Genomic DNA, 12,900 nt, shown 5'->3' with positions numbered 1-12,900 from the left:
ATCAAGCCTCCAGAGGTGCAAAGGCACATGGTCCTTTGCAGGCGGGGCTTCTCTCCTCCCCCCCCCAGCCAGCTGACTGGGCGCGGGAAGCAGCTTGCGAAAGGCTGCTGCAACGGGGCTGGGTGGGAAGGGAAGGGAGGAGGAGAAGCATCGGGCATTGGAGTCCGTCAAGACCCGCCTGCGTTCGGCAGCCACCTCCACCCGCTCGCTGGCGAGCCAGCCTCCCTTCTCAAGATTCCCTTGCCAGGCTCAGCACCTCCTCCCCGGACGACGCAAATGCTCCTTGGTGCCATTCCCCCCTCCTCCCCCCGCTTCCAGAGTTATGGAAAGCGGGAAAAGAGACTGAAAATCCAGTATTCTCCCGCCAGGGCGGGAGGCTTGGGAAGCCTAACGTGGCAGATGAGGTTCAATGTGGCCAAGTGTAAAGTAATGCACATTGGGGCCAAGAATCCCAGCTACAAATACAAGTTGATGGGGTGTGCGCTGGCAGAGACTGACCAAGAGAGAGATCTTGGGGTCGTGGTAGATAACTCACTGAAAATGTCAAGACAGTGTGCGATTGCAATAAAAAAGGCCAACGCCATGCTGGGAATTATCAGGAAGGGAATTGAAAACAAATCAGCCAGTATCATAATGCCCCTGTATAAATCGATGGTGCGGTCTTATTTGGAATACTGTGTGCAATTCTGGTCACCACACCTCAAAAAGGATATTATAGCATTGGAAAAAGTGCAGAAAAAGGCAACTAGAATGATTAAAGGCTTGGAACACTTTCTCTATGAAGAAAGGTTAAAACGCTTGGGGCTCTTTAGCTTGGAGAAACGTTGACTGCGGAGTTACATGATAGAGGTTTACAAGATTATGCATGGGATGGAGAAGGTAGAGAAAGAAGTACTTTTCTCCCTTTCTCACAATACAAGAACTTGTGGGCATTTGATGAAATTGCTGAGCAGTCGGGTTAGAATGGATAAAAGTAGGTACTTCTTCACCCAAAGGGTGATTAACAGGTGGAATTCACTGCCAAAGGAGGTGGTGGCGGCTATAAGCATAGCTAGCTTCAAGAGGGGGTTAGATAAACATATGGAGGAGAGGTCCATCAGTGGCTATTATCCACAGTGTGTTTGTTTGTGTGTGTGTGTGTGTGTGTATATATAATTTTTTGGCCACTGTGTGACACAGTGCTGGACTGGATGGGCCATTGGCCTGATCCAACATGGCTTCTCTTATGTTCTTAAGTGTTTAATTTTGGAAACTCATTAAAAACATATAACTGATGAGATGTGGAATATTTTTTTTGCCCCGTGTTCTTTACTGATTGCCACCCGAAAGCTGTAAGTAGTAGCTGGCTGCACCTTTGGATTTTGTTCACAACTGTGCTGGTGACAATGACCCTTTTTACACCTGCCTTCTGCTGCGATTTCCAAGCACCTTTCAAATTCACCTTCTGCATTACCTCCCAGTTTCAGTTCTCTTTTGCCCAGGAGCTTCTTCCTGTTTCTACATCTCTTTTGGTAGACTAAGCAGTGCACTCACCCTTGTTTCAGCATCCTTTCACCCCATGGTTTCCAAAACTCCTTTTGGTATGGACCTTTTGTTTGATTCAGGTCTCTTTTTAGAAGTAGAATGTCTTTGGTGGATCTTAGAGGCCTGCCCATTGCTTTTCCCTGTAATGTCCTGTCTTTCTTTAGGTTGATGCCCCTTGGTGTAGTGGTTACACCCTTGGTGTATTTGTGATGCCAGTTTGGTTAAGTGTGCAGGCTCTTATCTGGGAGAATGGGGCTTAATTCCCCACTCCTCCACTTGCAGCAGCTGGAATGGCCTTGGTTCAGCCATAGCTCTTGCAGAGGTTGTCCTTGAAAGGGCAGCTTCTGAGAGTGCCTCTCAGCCCTACCCACATCACAGGGTGTCTGTTTTGGGGGAGGAAGATAAAGGAGATTGTGAGCCACTCTGAGCTTCGAAGTGGAGGGCGGTGTCAAGCGCGCTCACTTCTGAACTGCAAATTCACACCTAGCGGGCATGTAGTAAAACCATCTGGCCACGGGATGTTTATATTACAGACTGGCCGTTAGTACTTTCTAGTCGCCTCTCCCCCAGTTTCACACAGGCAATCCTTATCTCTCTACAAAGAAGAGTGAGGAGGTTTAATATTTTCAATAGCATAAGATTCCTTGGTAATAAAATAGATAGTTGCCTAGTAACCTTTGAACCCGTGACTCAAGTATGCATCTGTAATGTAACCTTTGATGACATCCTATATAGCAACTGTGTAACTGTTTGTACCCCATTACTCCCAAGGCTTGTGTCCTTGGCGAAGCTCCGGAGTTTCTGAATTTTATAATTTTTATTGATTTTAACTACAAAAAGAAAAGGCACAAGCGTAGTTACATTAAAGAGGGGAAGGGGTGTATACAGAGTGGGGAAAACAGAAACAAAGAAGAATGCAAATATATCTGTTACAGTTCTACCTCCAAATAAAATACCCAATTTTTTCTACCTGCAAGTATGAGGTTCACCCCATATATTTTACCATCTTTATCTTTCATTATAGATTTTTTACTAAACTATTACTTGAAATGCAAGTCTAAACAATTCTTCTTCAACACATATAAGTATAAAAGAGTCAGAGCAGTCTCAACACAGAACTGGCTGGCTAAGCTTAACCATATTGAAAGCACAGACTAACTTGTTAGTTTACAGACTATCTAATTACAGACTAACTTGTTAGTTTAACAATATCGTCATTAAAATTAGCATATGATACCAATATCTTTATCCTTAAAAAGCTAAAAATAAAACATAGTAGTTTATCTATCTCAGTATAGACAGTTTCTCCAAACAAACATACTAAGAGCAGATCAGCCAAATAATTGTGCTGTCTGCCTTCTTAACAATTGATCCAAATTAACTATTTATTTATATAACATTTTTGTAAAACTTTTCAAAGATCTCACTTGACATTTTAAAATTGTGTATCAGTTCGTATTAAAAATTCCATATCTAATTACCCACAGAGGGAACAACAGTTTAAAGACCCTTCTTCCTGGAAGATTTCCACATCTTGATTTTTTGCTGCTTAACTCAACCATATTAAAAATACAGACTAGCTTATTAGTTTAACAATATAGTCATTAATATGAGCCTAAGAAACAAATATCTTTATCTTTTAAGAGCAAATCTACCAAATTACAAGATAATTATATTGTCTGCCCTCTTAAAAATTAATCCAAATTAACTATTTATTTACATAAAATTCTTCTCAAAACTTTTCAATCCTTTAGCTCTTATATCCATATTGCTCTAGGAGAAACAACTTATTATAACCCAAAAATCTCACTTAGCCTTTAAAAGTCACATGTCAGTTCTTATTAAGAGTTCCATATCCAACTACCCACAGAGAGAGAGACAATTCAAAAACCCTTCTGCCTGAAAAATTCCACATCTTGATTTTTGGCTAAGATGCACCTTCTGTCTCCTTAATACAATCAAAAACAAATATCTTTATCCTTAACAAGCTAAAAATAAAACATAATTGTTTATCTGTCTCAATATATACAGTTTCTCTAGACAAACATACTAAGAGCAGATCTACCAAATTACAAAATAATTGTGCTGTCTGACTTCTTAACAATTGATCCAAATTAACTAATTATTTATATAACATTTTTTGTAAAACTTTTCCATCCTTAAGATCTCAATTTCCCCTTTTAAAATCGCATATCAGTTCTTATTAAAAATTCCATATCTAATTACTCACAGAGGGAACAACAGTTCAAAAATCCTTCTTCCTAAAAGACTTCCACGTCTTAATTTTTTGCTGCTTAACTCAACCATATTAAAAATACAGACTAGCTTATTAGTTTAACAATATCATCATTAAAATGAGCATAAGAAACAAATATCTTTATCTATTGAGAACAAATCTGCCAAATTACAAAATAATTATGTTGTTTGCCTTCTTAAAAGTTAATCTAAGTTAACTATTTTTTACATAAAATTATTTTCAAAACTTTTCAGTCCTTTAGCTTTTATATCCATATTACTCTGGGAGAAACGACTTAATATAACTCAAAAATCTCACTTAGCCTTTTAAAATCGCATGTCAGTTCTTATTGAGAGTGCCATTTCTGACTATCCACGGGGAGAGAGGCAATTAAAAAACCCTTCTTCCTGAAAAATTTCCACATCTTGATTTTTTGGTTGAGATGCACCTTCTCTCTCCTTAATGCACTCATCCCTCTTGGTAAAAGTGGGAAGAATTCCACACCATTTGTTCCTCTCGACAAAACTTCAGTCAGTCTCAATTTCTGGTCTTTCTTTTTAAATGCGTCATAAGGTTCCATTTTGGTTTTCTTTTGTTCGTTTCCTAGCGGATCACTCTCCCTTTCCAATTCCACAGATATCACCAGGATCTCTTTAACACTCTGCTCATGTAGATTTGAGATTTCGCTAGCTTTCAGCACAAAAGCTCCCATTTTTTTCTTAATCAACTCTGTTAATGAACCAAGATCCTGCGTCAGAGAATTTATGCTACTTAATATGTCTTTTTTATAAAACATTTTGCTTGGCAATGCCATTTTTCTCTGTCAACAAACTCAGTCTATTAATCCAAGTTGAAAATTAGCTCAGGGACCCAGTTAGTCCGTCTTTCCAAATCTCCTCCAGCTGTGATTTTGAATGTTACCATTTCAATTGCAATCAGACTACAAAGAGAAATCTCTCTAGAATATATCTCATTTTTGTTTAGACCATATTGCAGCCAGATAATAGCCTCTTTAACTCATATCCAATTATAGTCCAGGTAGATTTAGGTATCTGTATTCAGTCTAATTCAGATTATTTCCAATGTTTAAAGATGTTCTTTAACTTTTCGAAGCCTCATTCACAGGGAAAGTGGAGATGCCATCGACCTCTTTCCCTTCCTTTGAATTGACCCGCTTGTTGTTATGTAAAATGACCCATTAGCCAGTGGTATTGAAAGCACACTTACTTGCCAAGTAGAATTGCCATGCTTGAGGTAGGGAAGCGATACATCAGAAGCTTATTGAAAGAAAAGAAAGTAAGCAGTCGGGGGTTCACCTCTTCCTGCTGTGTTAGCTATCATGGCGGAGGAGCTTCGGGGCATACAAGAAGAACAGGAAAAGCCGCCGCTGTGCCCCTGGCTTCCTGTAAAAGTCCCATGCCAAAAGAAAACCTTTCAGGGTCTCCTTGGGGGTGCCACATCTGTGGCACCCCCTCCACCTGCCTGATTCAGAGGGTCTGCAGGAGAGATGATCCGTGAACCCTGAACCCGCTGAGTTCAAGGCGACATAACCCAGAAGGTGTCAAAGCTCTGGAGCTTCTAACAATAAACCTACTTTTGATTTAAAACAAATGACTTGATTATTGAGAAATATTGGTGCTTGACATTTTGGGAGTAATCCCCACCTGGGGACTTAACTGAATTGGAAACTTTTTACCACAATGGTGGAGAGAGCTCCAGTTAACGAAGAGGCCTCCGACAAGGCCTCCGACAACCCAGAATGGCTGATTGGTGAGGATAAAGGACCCGACACAGTCCCAAGACAACCTCCATGGTTGGGAGAGGGTCCCTGCTGCACATACAGTGACTATTCACAACCCCAAAGGATTGGGGCCCCAGAAGATCTACTAGCCTGATGGACAAAGCACCCACTCAGAAAAAAGGGATCTTAGCATTGCCCCCCCCTACATACACAGATGGGGGATGAAAGTGATCAAGGCACCTCAGAGGCAAGTGGGGGCAATGGTCGAGAAGATTGGGGCCCTGATCCGATCCCAGATGAGGAGGAGGAAGAACAATATCCCGACCCATAGGACTTCCTCCAAATGATGAGGTTGGAGATGGTAGAGATGGCCAGAATTCTCAGGGGAGAAATGCAAGCGAACAATGCCTTCATGACCCAAGAAGTGAGGAGGCAGCTCGACTGGGCACTGCAACCACCAGCGCTGAGAGGGGGGCAACCACAACAACCCCCTCCACCACAACCTCAACAATCACAGCAACCCCAGCCGCCACCGCTGAGGCCCAGAGATTCGTTCCTGCAGGCACTACTAATGCAGTACGAAGATCTCTTACAAGAGACCTGAGTGCTGACGACCCTGCGAGACCTACAACAGGGGTCCAAGGCGGTAAGAAAGTACGCGGCAGAGTTTCGGCCAATGCTGCCAAAGTGCGGGGATGGAGTGAGCAGATGAAAAATGAGCAGTTCCAGAGAGGCCTGAATGCCAATGTACTGGATTGAGCCCTCCAACAAGCTCACCCTACTTCCCTGGTGGGTGCAACTGGCAGGAGAAGTAGAGACCAACATGAAGAGAGTGGCTCTCCAGCGCCAACAGCAGCAAGGGAGTAAGGGGGGACGTGAGTCTTTGCTGGGGCAAAAGCGGAAGGGCGGAAAGCAGGCCAGTCCGGGGGGACAACTGAACCACCCACCCCGAGGCACTGCTTTTGATGTGGAGACCCTAACCACATGGTGGCAAACTGTCCTGAGTGGCCTCGAGGTCCCCCCTTACTCCGAAGACCAACACACCCAAAGCGAAGTAGGTGGAGGGACATACAAAAGAGCCCACAAAGGGCAGCTTGGCATCCACAACCTCACAGGAAGAAGAAATCATTGTCATCGATGAACTGGAAGAAGCCTGGGAAGAAGAACCAATGGGAAACTAAAGTGACCTGCACTGAGTGTGCCGAGCAGCAGGTTGTAGAACTAACATCGCCACTGAGGGTGAGAATTACAGGGACTTTGTTTTTCATCCCACTGACATTACTGAACCCTAACAAACATTTTATACATGCCCGAGCACTACTAGATTTTGGGTGCACCAGAGACATAATCACACCCAAATTAGTAGAGGATCTTGGACTCCCTATGAGTCCCCTACAGCACCCCATACAATTTGAGCAGATGGATGGGACAGTGATGAAGGGGGAACCCTGCACAGAAAAAACCCAAGGGATGCCGGTAGGGATAGAAGATCACTGGAACACGGAAATCTTTGTCATGGCCCCCTCATCATTTGACATCGACTTGGGGGTGGGGTGGCTGGCTAAACATAAACCTAACATAAGGTGAGGGAACCAAATCATAGACTTTAGAGATGGGGTGTACGAGACCCATAGATGGAACGAGGAGTGGGGCCCTAAACCTCCCCCCCAAATGAGAAACTGCCTCACCATAGAGGAAGTGAGATCGATCCCAAGGGAGTATCAAGACTTAAAACAAGTGTTTAGTGAAGAAGAAACTAATGAGCTCCCCCCCACCCCCCAGTCGGGACACTGACTGTGCCATAGAACTAATTCCAGAGCAAAAGGCTCCCCAGAGCAAAATTATACTCCATGGGGTGGGCCGAAAAGGCAGAGCTCCTCAAGTTCTTAGACAAGAACCTAAAACGTATGTTCATATGGCTGGCCACCACCCCCACACTGCCCCAGTACTCTTTAGGAAGAAAAAAGACCGGGGGCTGAGGCTATGCACAAATTTTAGCATGATCCATGTAACTACCAACCCATCAGCTTGACGTCTATACCTGGAAAAGTTTTAGAACAAATAATCAAACAGTCGGTCCTGGAACATTTAGAAAGAATGGATATGATTACTAAGAGCCAGCATGGTTTTCTCAAGAACAAGTCATGTCAGACTAACCTGATCTCTTTTTTTGAGAAAGTGACTACCTTGCTGGATCAGGGGAATGCTGTAGACATCGTTTATCTTGATTTCAGTAAGGCTTTTGATAAAGTTCCACATGCTATCCTTGTTGATAAGTTGGTAAAATGTGGTTTGGATCCTGTTACCATTAGGTGGATCTGTAACTGGTTGACAGATTGCACCCAAAGAGTGCTCGTGGATGGTTCCTCATCCTCTTGGAGAGGAGTGACAAGTGGAGTACCTCAAGGATCTGTCATGGGATCTGTTTTGTTCAACATCTTTATCAATGATTTGAATGAAGGAAAAGAGGGAATGCTCATTAAATTTGCAGATGATACTAAATTGGGAGGGGTTGCAAACAAAGAAGAAGACAGAAACAGGATACAATATGACCTTGACAGGCTGAAAAACTGGGCTAAAATCAATAAAATGAATTTTAATTTGGATAAATGTAAAGTTCTGCATTTAGGTAGGAAAAATCCAATGCATGGTTATAGGATGGGGGAGACTTGTCTTAGCAGTAGTATGTGCAAAAAGGATCTAGGGGTCTTAGTGGATCATATGCTGAACATGAGTCAACAGTGTGATGCGGTGGCAAAAAAGGCAAATGCAATTTTGGGCTGTATCAACAGATGTATAGTGTCCAGATCATGTGATGTGGTGGTATCACTTTACTCTGTTCTGGTAAGACCTCACATGGAGTATTGTGTTCAGTTTTGGGCACCACATTTTAAGAAGGATATAGAGAAGCTGTATATAGAGAAGCTGTATATAGAGAAGCTGGAACGGGTCCAGAGGAGGGTGACGAAGATGGTGAGGGGTCTGGAGACCAAGTCCTATGAGGAAAGGTTGAAGGAGCTGGGGATGTTTAGCCTGGAGAGGAGGCGGCTGAGAGGTGATATGATCACCATCTTCAAGTACTTGAAGGGCTGTCATATAGAGGATGGTGTGGAATTGTTTTCTGTGGTACCGGAAGGTAGGACCAGAACCAATGGGTTGAAATTAAATCAAAAGAGTTTCGATCTCAACATTAGGAAGAACTCCCTGCACGTTAGAGTGATTCCTCAGTGGAACAGGCTTCCTTGGGAAGTGGTGGGCTCTCCTTCCTTGGAGGTTTTTAAACAGAGGCTAGATGACCAACTGACAGCAATGAAGATCCTGTGAATTTAGGGGGAAGTGTTTGTGAGTTTCCTGCATTATGCAGAACGTTGGACTAGATGATCCTAGAGGTCCCTTCCAACTCTATGATTCAATGAATTAATTGTGCAGCATGAGATGTAGTCTGGAGACCAAGTCCTATGAGGAAAGGTTGAAGGAGCTGGGGATGTTTAGCCTGGAGAGGTGGCGGCTGAGAGGTGATATGATCACCATTTTCAAGTACTTGAAGGGCTGTCATATAGAGGGTGGTGTGGAATTGTTTTCTGTGGTCCCAGAAGGTAGGACCAGAACCAGTTGGTTGAAATTAAATCAAAAGAGTTTCGGTCTCAACATTAGGAAGAACTTCCTGCCCGTTAGAGCGATTCCTCAGTGAAACAGGCTTCCTCGGGAAGTGGTGGGCTCGCCTTCCTTGGAGGTTTTTAAACAGAGGCTAGATGGACATCTGACAGCAATGAAGATCCTGTGAATTTAGGGGGAAGTTTTGTGAGTTTCCTGTATTGTCAGGGGGTTGGACTAGATGACTCTAGAGGTCCCTTCCAACTCTATGATTCAATGAATTAATTGTGTAGCATGAGATGTAGTGCTTCCATTTAGTTATCCAGAATGTACTGCCAATCAAGTTCACTATGGATGAACAATAGTGAAGCAGAAAAAAAAATATAATTCTTCATTTTCTTCACATAGTTCTGTTTATATAGTTTATCTATATAATCCTTCATAATTGAGCATAGTTCATAATTGAGTAAAAGATTTCTTCACTTTTTTCCAGTAAAGCAAATACTGACAAAAATAGCCTATTCTTCTATTAGATTATAGGAACTCCTCTGTTTTCCTTGCCTCAGCCCTTGAATATTTCCAGTATATCATCTACTCAAGTTGTGCTTTTCAATATTTATTTCTATAACCAAGGGTCTAATTTTGTAATTTTATATTTACATTCATATAGCTATCAATATGGGATATAGCTCTTACATCTGATGATGTGAGTTTTAGTTCACATAAATTTCATGTCCAAATAACCTTAAGCAAATCAGTAAGAAAACAGTTTTTCCTTGTACTTTTATTTCGCACAGAACCAGGGGGTAAAATAGGGTGCTGCTTATATAGTGGTGCTGAATGGGAAGCGTTAGGATCACTGGGACTGATTTAAACTTTTAAGAAGATTGAAACATTCATTGTATAAAATGAAGTTTAATGCCTTCAGTAGCAAATCTGCCTTTACAAACAGACAAGTATCAGATGTCACACCAATACAATAATAATAAAAACCAGTTGTCTGAACACTGTCTAAAATGTACTTAAACCATTTCTAATTATCGAGGGGAGTAGTTCTAACTACTAATCCCACTGCTCATATATATTTTAATTACATGTAAAGCACAAAAAAACACAAGGACAAATTATATTTAAATACTTAAACTACAGAACAGTTTGTTTGTGTTGTTCAATCCATAAAGGTGTTCACTCTTCCATATTTAATACCACTAATACAGATTAATGCAGATTACCATATATGTGAAGGATGAAGGGAGGGGGGAAAATCAACTTTTCATTACTTTAATAGATTGCTGGAAATATTAACCTCACTGTTCTTAATATTAACAGAGGTTTGCTGTTCATAATTTTAACAGACATTTGCTATCCTATTAAGTATGTTTTAATGTCCCAGCTGGGATATTTATTTATGTTACTTATAGGATGAGAAGGAGTGAGACCAAAACTTGAAAATATGAGTGGGGGTTCTTGTCTTGCTCCAATACTGGCTTGGTTGATGGGTGTGGTTGGATACACAACTGTTTCTCTCACCTTCAAGTAGTAAAGTATCCAACCTCTGACAGATTAGCTACCTTGGCTTCAATAGTGTTCAGAAGTAGGAGTTTTTCCCACTTTCCCACAGCATTATGGTTTTGTGCACCCCCCCCCCCCAGGGTTTCCTCAGATTATCTCCAATCTTTCTCAATCTTGATCCAATTCTGTGCTCCAGAGTTTTAGGAAGGGTCGTAGTTGAATCTGAACAGCTGCTGTGTGGGTGGGAAAAATTCCAATTTCCCCATCCACATAGCAACAGTTTTCCTTGAGATTGTCCCTGTAGTAGCCATTTTCACCCTCTGCCATAGGAGGCTTTATTTTAAAAAAAGATTGCCGCTAGAATATCATTATATTGATATTATAATTATAAATTTATATATGTTATAACCAGTTTCCCAGAATTCCCAGTTTTCATTTTTTAAAAATAAAAGGTATGTCTCTAGACTAGGGTTGCCAAGTCCAATTAAAGAAAAATCTGGGGACTTTGGGGGCGGAGCCAGGAGATTTTGGGGGTGGAGCCAGGAGACATTGGGGGTGGAGCCAGGAACAAGGATGTGACAAGCATAATTGAACTCCAAAGGAGTTCTGGCTATCACATTTAAAGGGATGGCACACCTTTTCAATGCCTTCCTTCCATAGGAAATAATGAAGGATAGGGGCACCATCTTTTGGGGCTCATAGAATTGGACCCTCTGGTCCAATCGTTTTGAAACTTGGGTGGTATTTTGGGGAGAGGCACTAGATGTTATACTAAAAAATTGGTGCCTCTACCTCAAAAAATAGCCCCCCCCAGAGCCCCCAATACCCACGGATCAATTCCCTATTATTCCCTATGGGAATCGTTCTCCATAGGGAATAATAGAGTGCCCAGTAGACATTTCCCTCCCCCCCACGCTTTCTAAAGGGGGGGAGGGCCTCCAAACTAGGGAATCCCCTGCCCCCTCCCTCTCACACACACACAAATACTTACCAGATCTTCTTCTGGACAACTCTTGCTGTGAAAACGAAAGGAAAAAAAAGGGAGGGGCTGTTCTCCGAAGCCCTTCCTGCTTGCTGCCCAGCCTTAAAGGGGCCACACATTTTACAAACGGCTCAGGATCTCAACAATATGAAGTCTGCAGGTATGTTCTCCCCCCCCTCCACCCCCCACCCCCGCTTCCCAATTTCTGGGGGGCGGGAGATTAGGCTGCGAACCCAGAAGTCCCCCGCCAGAGCGGGGGGGTTGGGAAGCCTACTCTAGACTCTCCCATTATGGGCATATAAAGCATATGTCTGCAATGGAAAGGGTAAAGACTTACTTACTTATGCTGTGAGCCGCCATGAGCCTGCTACGGCGGGGAGGACGGGATATAAATTTATAATTATTATTACTATTATTATTACTTTTTCATAAATGAAAGCTGGGAATTCAGAGAACTTAATACATATGGACCCCTGGAATTTTGCTACCCTATTCCTTTTCTATGCTATAGGGGAAAAGCTGTTAAGAACAAAATCAACCAGCTGAAGTATGTTCATCTGGGAGAAACATTGTTTCTGACCTCCAGCTTGTTTAAGCACATAGCTACCCATTTGCAGTGCCTTTCTGCTTTAGACTGTTTCTTTGCTTTAATTCAATAGTCTGCTATAGCAAATGTTTGTATTTATGGCAGTCCTAGATGAACAAAAGAAGAGTGAAAAAGGGGCAGGAAAGCTGAGCTGTTAGAGGGAGGAAACCCCTTTTACAACCTCAACTATAACTGACCACTTTGAGATCAGGCAGCAGCTTTTCTCCAGGCCAGTTTTGCCAGGGATCCTGGAGGTTTGGGAGGTTTTTGTTGTTGTTGTTGTTGTTTGTTTGTTTGTTTTGCTATCTTCTGGGCATGGAGCTGGGTCACTGGGGATCTGTGTGTGGAGAGATATTTGTGAATTTCCTGCACTGTGAAGTGGATTGGACTAGATGACCCTGGAGGTCCCTTCCAACTCAATGATTCTATATTAGAAGCAGTTATAATATTGTATTTTGCTTTCAAAGCATGTTGCTCTGATGATTTTTCCAATACCCATATTCTTACTCCTGGAAGCAGGGAGCCCTACAGTTCTTGCTAGAGGAGGTAAAATCTCTCTTTTGATACCTTCACATACACAATTTTATTTTTCTTCATTTGGGATAGAAGTAAGAATTGTTTGTTATTTGTCACAAACAGTGACACTGTCACTTGTGTTTTACTGGAGTTATGTAAATGATTATATTATACATCAATGGGCCAATTCTTGCCCACTCTCTTTTCTG

General features: G+C 42.2%; 1 protein-coding gene across 2 annotated transcripts in view; it reads left to right on the top strand.

Moving 5' to 3' along the window:
* Window positions 1-12,900, top strand: part of DMD (dystrophin) — a 1,885,017-nt gene that overhangs the window by 619,688 nt on the left and 1,252,429 nt on the right. The gene's annotated exons all lie outside the window — the stretch shown is intronic.

The sequence above is a fragment of the Heteronotia binoei genome, chromosome 3 (assembly GCF_032191835.1).
Source record: "Heteronotia binoei isolate CCM8104 ecotype False Entrance Well chromosome 3, APGP_CSIRO_Hbin_v1, whole genome shotgun sequence".
NCBI classification, from domain to species: domain Eukaryota; kingdom Metazoa; phylum Chordata; class Lepidosauria; order Squamata; family Gekkonidae; genus Heteronotia; species Heteronotia binoei.
This window is presented reverse-complemented; position numbering and strand designations above follow the sequence as displayed.